Source organism: Delphinus delphis, chromosome 7 (assembly GCF_949987515.2).
Source record: "Delphinus delphis chromosome 7, mDelDel1.2, whole genome shotgun sequence".
Taxonomy (NCBI): Eukaryota; Metazoa; Chordata; class Mammalia; order Artiodactyla; family Delphinidae; genus Delphinus; species Delphinus delphis.
The window spans coordinates 32163552-32171370 of record NC_082689.1 but is presented as its reverse complement, the minus strand read 5'-3'; positions in this window follow the sequence as shown (position 1 = coordinate 32171370).

The following is a 7819-nucleotide window of genomic DNA, read 5'->3' as shown; positions in this document are numbered from 1 at the left end:
CAGGGTGTAGAACAAAGCCTTCCCTATTGTTGGCCCTGAATCCAAGTTTCTTGGAAGAATGAGTGCATTTTCAAGGTCATTCTAGATTTTCCTACTCTTGTTTGTTCTGCTTTGAAGCCCTCTAAACAATTCCAATTTTTCTAGAAAAGTCCTTTGTAACAATTTGGTATAGCAAAGCTAGGCACATTTCATACAATGAGCAACAGCATGAAAAAGCAGAGTACGTTAGATTCCTGACGTGGATGAGATTTCCCCATGTTTCCAATGTTGATTCTAGCCCCTCAATGAAGAGAATGATGAGGTTTTAGTCACCCCAATTCTAAGCAGCCTATAATACAACAGAAGCTAAATGCTGTGAGAACAAGTTCAGTCTGGAATTTTCCTTAAGATCATGTATAAAAGACATCATATGTACCATGGTGTTAATGGATATCTCTGGATGGATTTTTAGACAAATCCTAGATTTGTCCAGAACTTGCCTTGGGCCATAGCCTCTGTATTCTTGCTCCTTACTCTTACTACTGGGCTTTTGTAACATCCCAGTTACAGCTTTTTTAAAAAAATAAATTTATTTATTTATTTATTTATGGCTGCGTTGGGGCTTCATTGCTGCGCACGGGCTTTTCTCTAGTTGCAGTGAGCAGGGGCTACTCTTCATTGCGATCTGCGGGCTTCTCATTGCGGTGGCTTCTCTTGTTGAGGAGCACAGGTTCTAGGTGCACGGGCTTCAGTAGTTGTGGCATGTGGGCTCAGTGGTTGTGGCCTGTGGGCTCAGTAGTTGTGCTGTGGGCTTAGTTGCTCCACGGCACGTGGGATCTTCCCGGACCAGGGCTTGAACCCGTGTCCCCTGCATTGGCAGGTGGATATTAACCACTGCACCACCAGGAAAGTCCAAAGGTTTTTTTTTTTTTTTTTCTCCTCAACTTCCTTTTTTCCCTTCCAATATTTCTAGAAGAAAACACAAAATCTTCAGTCTTATTGCCTGTACACACAGGAGGTTAGCATATGTTTTCAGTGTGTGTGTGTGTGTGTGTGTGTGTGTGTGTGTGTGTGCATGTATTAAGATATGGAAGTACATAAAGAAAGAAAAGTACTGCTTTTTTCCAAAACTTAAAGGAAAAATTAAGGCTTAAAAATTTGGGATGCTTCTAACTTTGTACTATATCTGGCATATAGCAAATGCTTAAAAAATTTTAGGTACAATTCTATTTATAATTATTAATATTACTCTTAGTAGGCATAGGATCCAGTACTTGAAAGCAGGTTGTCTTTATAATAAAGCAAGTGTGGGGAATATACTCTCCTGGCCCTACATTCTCCATAGGAAGTGGAGATTGTATATATTATCTGGAGTTCACCCAAGCTACTTTTGGGACAAACAGGATCATGTGTTCTGAACAGAGGTCAACAGCTGTTACTCCTCTGTGGCATTCCAGAGATGAGGACAGATGTATTCAGATTGACCTTCCTTATTCAGTGAGTGTGGGAATGGTTGGAAAGGGTAGGGGGGAGGAAAATACAAGAAGGGGGAGGGTGGGAAGGTTCCCATGGGCGCCCAGTAACACGAGAGACCATTGAAAGCAATGTTGAAGTTAACAGTCCTATTTCCTGTAGGTTCCGTGCTAAAAAACATGTGAGGGGACAAAGCCCCTTACATTTTTTCCAAAAGGAGGAAAGCCAGGCATGATGGTTTTCCCAAGACCTGGACAAGATTGTACTTCCTGAAGAGGTCAGAGGTTGCCTCCTTACCATTCCACCGATTGCAAAGCCGGGTTATAGAGGAGGGTCAAATCAGGTTCAAGACAAGCTGTGGAGTGAAATACATTCCTTACCTTGCCCTCCCAACCTCAGTCATGTTTAATTAACATTCCTCTTTCTAGAAAATATCCAAAATGTCCCAGCGGCTTTAAAAACTCAGCCAGCTCAGGGCCCTTGGTACCTTTGTTTAATGCCGACGATAAGGCAGGGGGTGGTCTTCTCTGAGACTGAAGGAACGTGGCTCCATGAGACCATTAGATTTCCAGAATAATAGGACTGGAGAGCAGCACAGTAGACTTCTTTGACAACATCTTTGGGTCCTAAGACTGTCCCTTGTCACACTGTCCTAATGGTTTTGCCCAAGTCTGATTGGCAATAGTCTCTCTCAATCTTTAACGACAGTGATCGAGGTTTTCTGTATCTACCACTCCCCTTCTGCTTATTTTCAGATTACCAAGTGGATGAACTTGTTGTCATAGAACCGTCCTAAAGCTCAGATCAGCATTGTCCGGGCTCGTGCTGTATCCTTGCTGACAGCACACAAATTCCTGGTCTCGTCAGGATTCATTCCTCTAGGATGATGTCAGGCATACACAAAATGTGTTTTTTCCTCTTGACTGGGTCTCCATGAATATAGGGTCAGCAGGAGAGTATGAGAATCCCGTACTCCTGACTGAGGAAGACTTTGCAAGTCCTATGGAATTCTTGCTGAATTTTTATGAAGTTGGTGCTGAATCATAGATGTGTCTCTCAAGAGGATACATGCCTCTTTAGAAACAATGCTCCTACCCACCGCGCTATCAGTCACAGATTCGAGCTGTTGGTTGATTTGATTGGGATGGTGTCTACTTCTCCCATGACGTTTGACTCTACTTTAAATCCTTGCTTTGCTACTTACTGCATGATTGTGGGTAGATTACTCAACCTCTCTAAGCTTCTGTTTCCTTACCTATGAAATGGAGATATTAATAGTAGCAACCTCTTACGGTTGTTGTGGAGATTGAAGGAGATAATGCATGCCTGATGCTTAGCACATACCTGCTAGCTGGCAGCCCCCCAGGAAATGTTAGCAACTGCTTTTACCATATGGAGAGACAGGCCTGCCTCTGTTAGTGGTCAAAAGATTTTTAGGTAATTGTTTTAAGCTACTTTTCACCATACTTTTTCATGTAATCCTTGGTAAAGCCTCCCAGATTGTTCCTGCAAATATATCTTTCTGTAATATTTCTTTACTTGGTGGGATTAGTCAATCAGTACAGCCGTTATTTCTTGTTTTTTGCTTTTTTTAGTGGTAGCCTAATTTTTTTCAGGCTTTGGTCCTGCTGGCTTGTGATAATATGCATGACTTTTTAGACTTCATTTTTGTCTATTTTTCGAATAAGATTTTCATACAAACACCTGGGGTAGAATCAAAGCTCAAAGGGAGAATCTAAGGCCTCATTATTTTCCCACAATCGCCATGTGAGCATTTGAACCTCTGTGAGACAGAGGTTTGGGAAAACTTAGAAACTAAAATGAAAGGCAAGCTTCTAGCTGGAATTTAGATCAAAGAAGATATTATCCTGGTAGGCTTGCTCTATATGAGTTAGAGATTGCCAAGACTTTCCCACTGACTAGCTTGGCCACTCTGATTCTCGAAGACTCTTCAGTGATACTTTGTAGCTTATACTGGTTTGTGTGATTACTAAAGGATTGTCCGGCAAGGAGGAATACTGGGCTAATTTCTAAAATGATTCTGATGGCACTCTTGCTATGAAGTAAAATCAATCCACAGAAATAGATGGAACACATATTCAATGATCTGTTTTGGTTGATCCAACAAACATTTATTCAGCCCCTTATAATAAGAATGACGTGGAGATTAATTAAATCTTATTGGGGAGATTCACACATTGTGTGACATGTGAGCAACTTATTGAGTGAGGCATTTTGATCCCCATTTTACACACGAGGAGTTGATATTATGACTTTCTAAGATTATATGGCTACAAGGTGACCCAACTGGGATTTGACTCCTAAGCCCATGGGACTTCATGTCCTGTGCTTTTAGCCACTGGAATTCCCAAATGTGTGATTTTTCACCCCACATCAGCTGGCTGTCCTACAATTCAATTCAGTTCTGACACTATTTACCTGGAGTTAGTGTCAGATCCCACAGGTTAAGGGCTCAGTCCCATAAGACCGGCCCCATTTCAGAAGCCAACTGCACGTCCCAGGTTATCACTTGTATTTCTGACCAACTGGCTACAAGTTGGGTTCCCACAACCCCCTCCTCAGGTTCAATAATTTGCTAGAGTGGCTCACAGAATTCAGGAAAACACTTAGACTTACCAGTTTATTACACAATAAAGGAAATGATAAATGAACAGCCGGATGAAGAGGTATGTAGGGTGAGTTCTAGATTCCAAGTGCAGTAGCTTCTGTCCCTGTGAAATTGGGGTGCACTACCCTCCCAGCCTGTGATGTGTTCACCAACCCAGAAACTCCCTAAAGCCTGTAGTTCGGGGATTTTTATGAAGTTTTCGTCACTTAGGCATGATTAATTTTTAACTCAATCTCCCTCCCTTCTCTCCTCCCCAGAGAATAGGGGGTGAAGCTAAAAGTTCCAAGCTTCTAATCATGGCTTGATGTTTTTGTGGCCAGCTCCCATCCTAAAGCTCTCCAGGAGCCCACCAAGAGTCCCTTCGTTAGGACAAAAAAAAAAAAATGTTCCTGTCACACAGGAAATTCCAAGGGATTTAGGAGCTCTGTGTCAGGAACTGGGGTCAAAACCCAACTATTAAAACAAAAGATACTCCTAGCATCTTTATTGATTAGGGAATTTCACAGGTTTTAGGAGCTTTTCCTAGGAGCCAAGGATGAAGACCAAAATACATATTTCTTAATATATCACAAAAAAGAGTCTTTTTCTTTTTCTTTCTCTTTTTTAAGGCTCTTACCCCTAGGCTTAATTCCTATTATGTTTCAAACAGCCTATAGAATTTGGTCATGTGTATTACATTTTTCTTTGACGAGCCATGTATTATAGGTGGGACTTCAGTATACATGTTGATTTATTAAGGTCATTTGTTTCATCACAGAGCATCTGTCCTTGAATTTCAAGAGCACGTGTGGATTTAAGGAATCTGGAATTTCTCCAGAAAAATACAGGTGGGTTTTTATGAAACACAGTTTGATTAAGTCTGCCCAGTGCCCTCTTGGGCCACTACCCTGTTTCCTCTCCACCCTCTGGTCACTCAGGCTCTAATAAGACATAGTGTTAAATGACTTGTACCAGAAAGGTAATGTACATTCCCTATTCTTTTGTCCTGAAGGAATTTACAATCCTGGAGAGGGTTGAGAGTAGGGAGGCAGTCAAGTGCTGTGATTATGGCTTGGTAGTTCAAGTTAGAAAGGTGTACATTCTAATCCTGGCTCCACTGCTTCCTGAGACTTCTTAACCTTCTCTCGGGATCAGTCTTCTTATCTGTAAAATGGGGATAATAATAGCATGTTTCTCACAGGTTGTGTGTGTATTCAATGAGATCAGGCATGTAAAGTGTTTGGTTCATAACTGTTATTATTATGGGAAATGTAGGAGGGTCTCAGTACTCCATGCATTGATGGATTGAAGGTCCCTTATTTCATCTCTATCATTTCTACTTCTTAGTATAAGTGAATGCCATTGAATTTCAAGAGCAAATGTGAAAGGACTCTAATGAAATGACTTGTTTCTTTAGTGTGTTAAAAAAAAGAAGGCGGGCTTCCCTGGTGGCGCAGTGGTTGAGAGTCTGCCTGCCAGTGCAGGGGACACGGGTTCGTGCCCCGGTCCGGGAAGATCCCACATGCCGTGGAGCGGCTAGGCCCATGAGCCATGGCCGCTGAGCCTGCGCGTCCGGAGCCTGTGCTCCACAACGGGAGAGGCCACAACAGTGAAAGGCCCGCGTACTGCAAAAAAAAAAAAAAAAAAAAAAAGGAAGGCAAATGCCAAAGTTTGTGTTTCTTTTTATTCTAAGGAGTGAAAACCAAATACGGTTAGTCAATTAATAAAATCAAGTATACTTAATTATTGTTTGTGGGTTTGTGTAAATCAACTAACCTCTCTGGTCTTCAGCATCCTCCTTTGCAAAATAAAGGAGCTGGACCAGATAATTGCACTCCTTCTTTCCAGCTAATGTTGATTCAAGTAAGCATTACCATATACATATTATTAACTACATGCTACATGCTTGAAGCATATTTCTTTTATATGCTTCACAGCAGCTATTAATTTGCTCCTTAACTTTTTGTTATCAATCAGAGGAAATTTGGGGGAGTGTTTGTTTCTACTGTACATATTCTTCATCTCTGTGATGAATTTCAGAGCCTCTTGTTCTATATCTGGGTGGTCTGGGGACTCCTGAATAAGGGTAACCTTTTAGAGAAGGGCATACTGCTTTCTATAAATTGTCCTTAGAAAGACATCAGGCCCTGGGTAAGATATAACTTCCCCTATATCTTAGAGAGTCGGAGCTAGGAATACTGGGTCAAATTCTAGAAGTGAATCTTCTCTCAGACTGGAGACATAACTTTATCATTTACCTTTAGTTCAGAAGTGTAAGTGAACCATAACCAAGGACAAATTGCTCCAAAGGGCAGAAAGATATACTGGTATGGGTGGGGGTCACAAAGACTGTGTTTGTGAGAACATTGAAATATGGACAAAGAGGGTCTATTAGGAGGGAAATACTTTTGATCTGTCATTTATCAGACAAAGAGGGAGGGACACGAAGCCTTCTTTCACTTCAGCTAAATCCTGAGAGGTGTTCAATATGGCATTTGAAAATAGCAAAAATTTGGTGACAATACCAGGGGATTGTTAGATAACTTATGAGGTGATTATATGATGAAATATTATGCATCAATGTCAAATGATGTTTATAAAGAATACTTACAGGTCATGGAAAAATATTCAAGATAAAACAGATAATAGTATAGATCTGTCGAAAATGATAAGTAAAACCTCATATTAAATACGTAAAAATCTTAATAGGAAAACACATGGAAGGTGAGGTGAGTTTTGTTTTACTGATTATTTTTGACATTTAAAAAAGTAAAATGTATCTTTTTTCTAAATTTTCTATATGTAATATGTCCTACTTTTATAGTCAGAATAAAAATCAATACAAATTGTGTTTTTTTTAAAAAAACCACATACACAAACCCCAAACTAGGGTAGTCATATAAAGCTTAGGGTTTTCAGGAAAGCAGAAAAATGTTACTGGAAAGTTTTTGAGAAAGCCATCGAGTACAGGATCCTGACCCAGGTGCCAGAAGAGGAGAGTGGAGCTGGCCGCGCCAGGGGGATGACCCTAAATGCAGAAGGCTTGGCCAGAGGGCAAGGGCACCAGCCTTGGGGAGGCTGCTACGGAGCCTCCTTTCATGCCTGTCACTTAGCCTGAATGATTCCTTGAGGGACATGGAGACCATGAGGTACCAATGGGCTTTTGGTTACCTTACTGTCCTCCTAAGGAAATGTGATACTTTTTTTTTTTTTTTTTCGGTACGCGGGCCTCTCACTGTTGTGGCCTCTCCCGTTGCGGAGCACAGGCTCCGGACGCGCAGGCTCAGCGGCCATGGCTCACGGGCCCAGCAGCTCCACGGCATGTGGGATCTTCCCGGACCGGGGCACCTGCATCGGCAGGCGGACTCTCAACCACTGCGCCACCAGGGAGGCCCGATACTTTTGACTCTCCCTTTGCTTAGGGGACCTCCTCCAGATAGTCAGTAGGTGGGGTGCTTGCAAATGTGTTTCTCAAAGTTCCTAGAAGTGAGACGGGAAAGGCTTGGCACAAACTAAGCAATGTGTGCGCTAAATGCTCCATGGGGCCGCTTACATCCAACACAGACGTTCAATTCCTAATATTCATAACTGCTTTCAACACTGATAACAAATATTTCTCAAATCCTCAATCTAATTCTTATTGGTGCCTTTTGGACACAGTCTATCTCCATCCTATGAAACTCTCTCCCCTTTTAGAACACCTTGTTTTTCTACCCTTACATTCCTGCTGGATTTCAAGCACCCATTTTTCACAGCTCT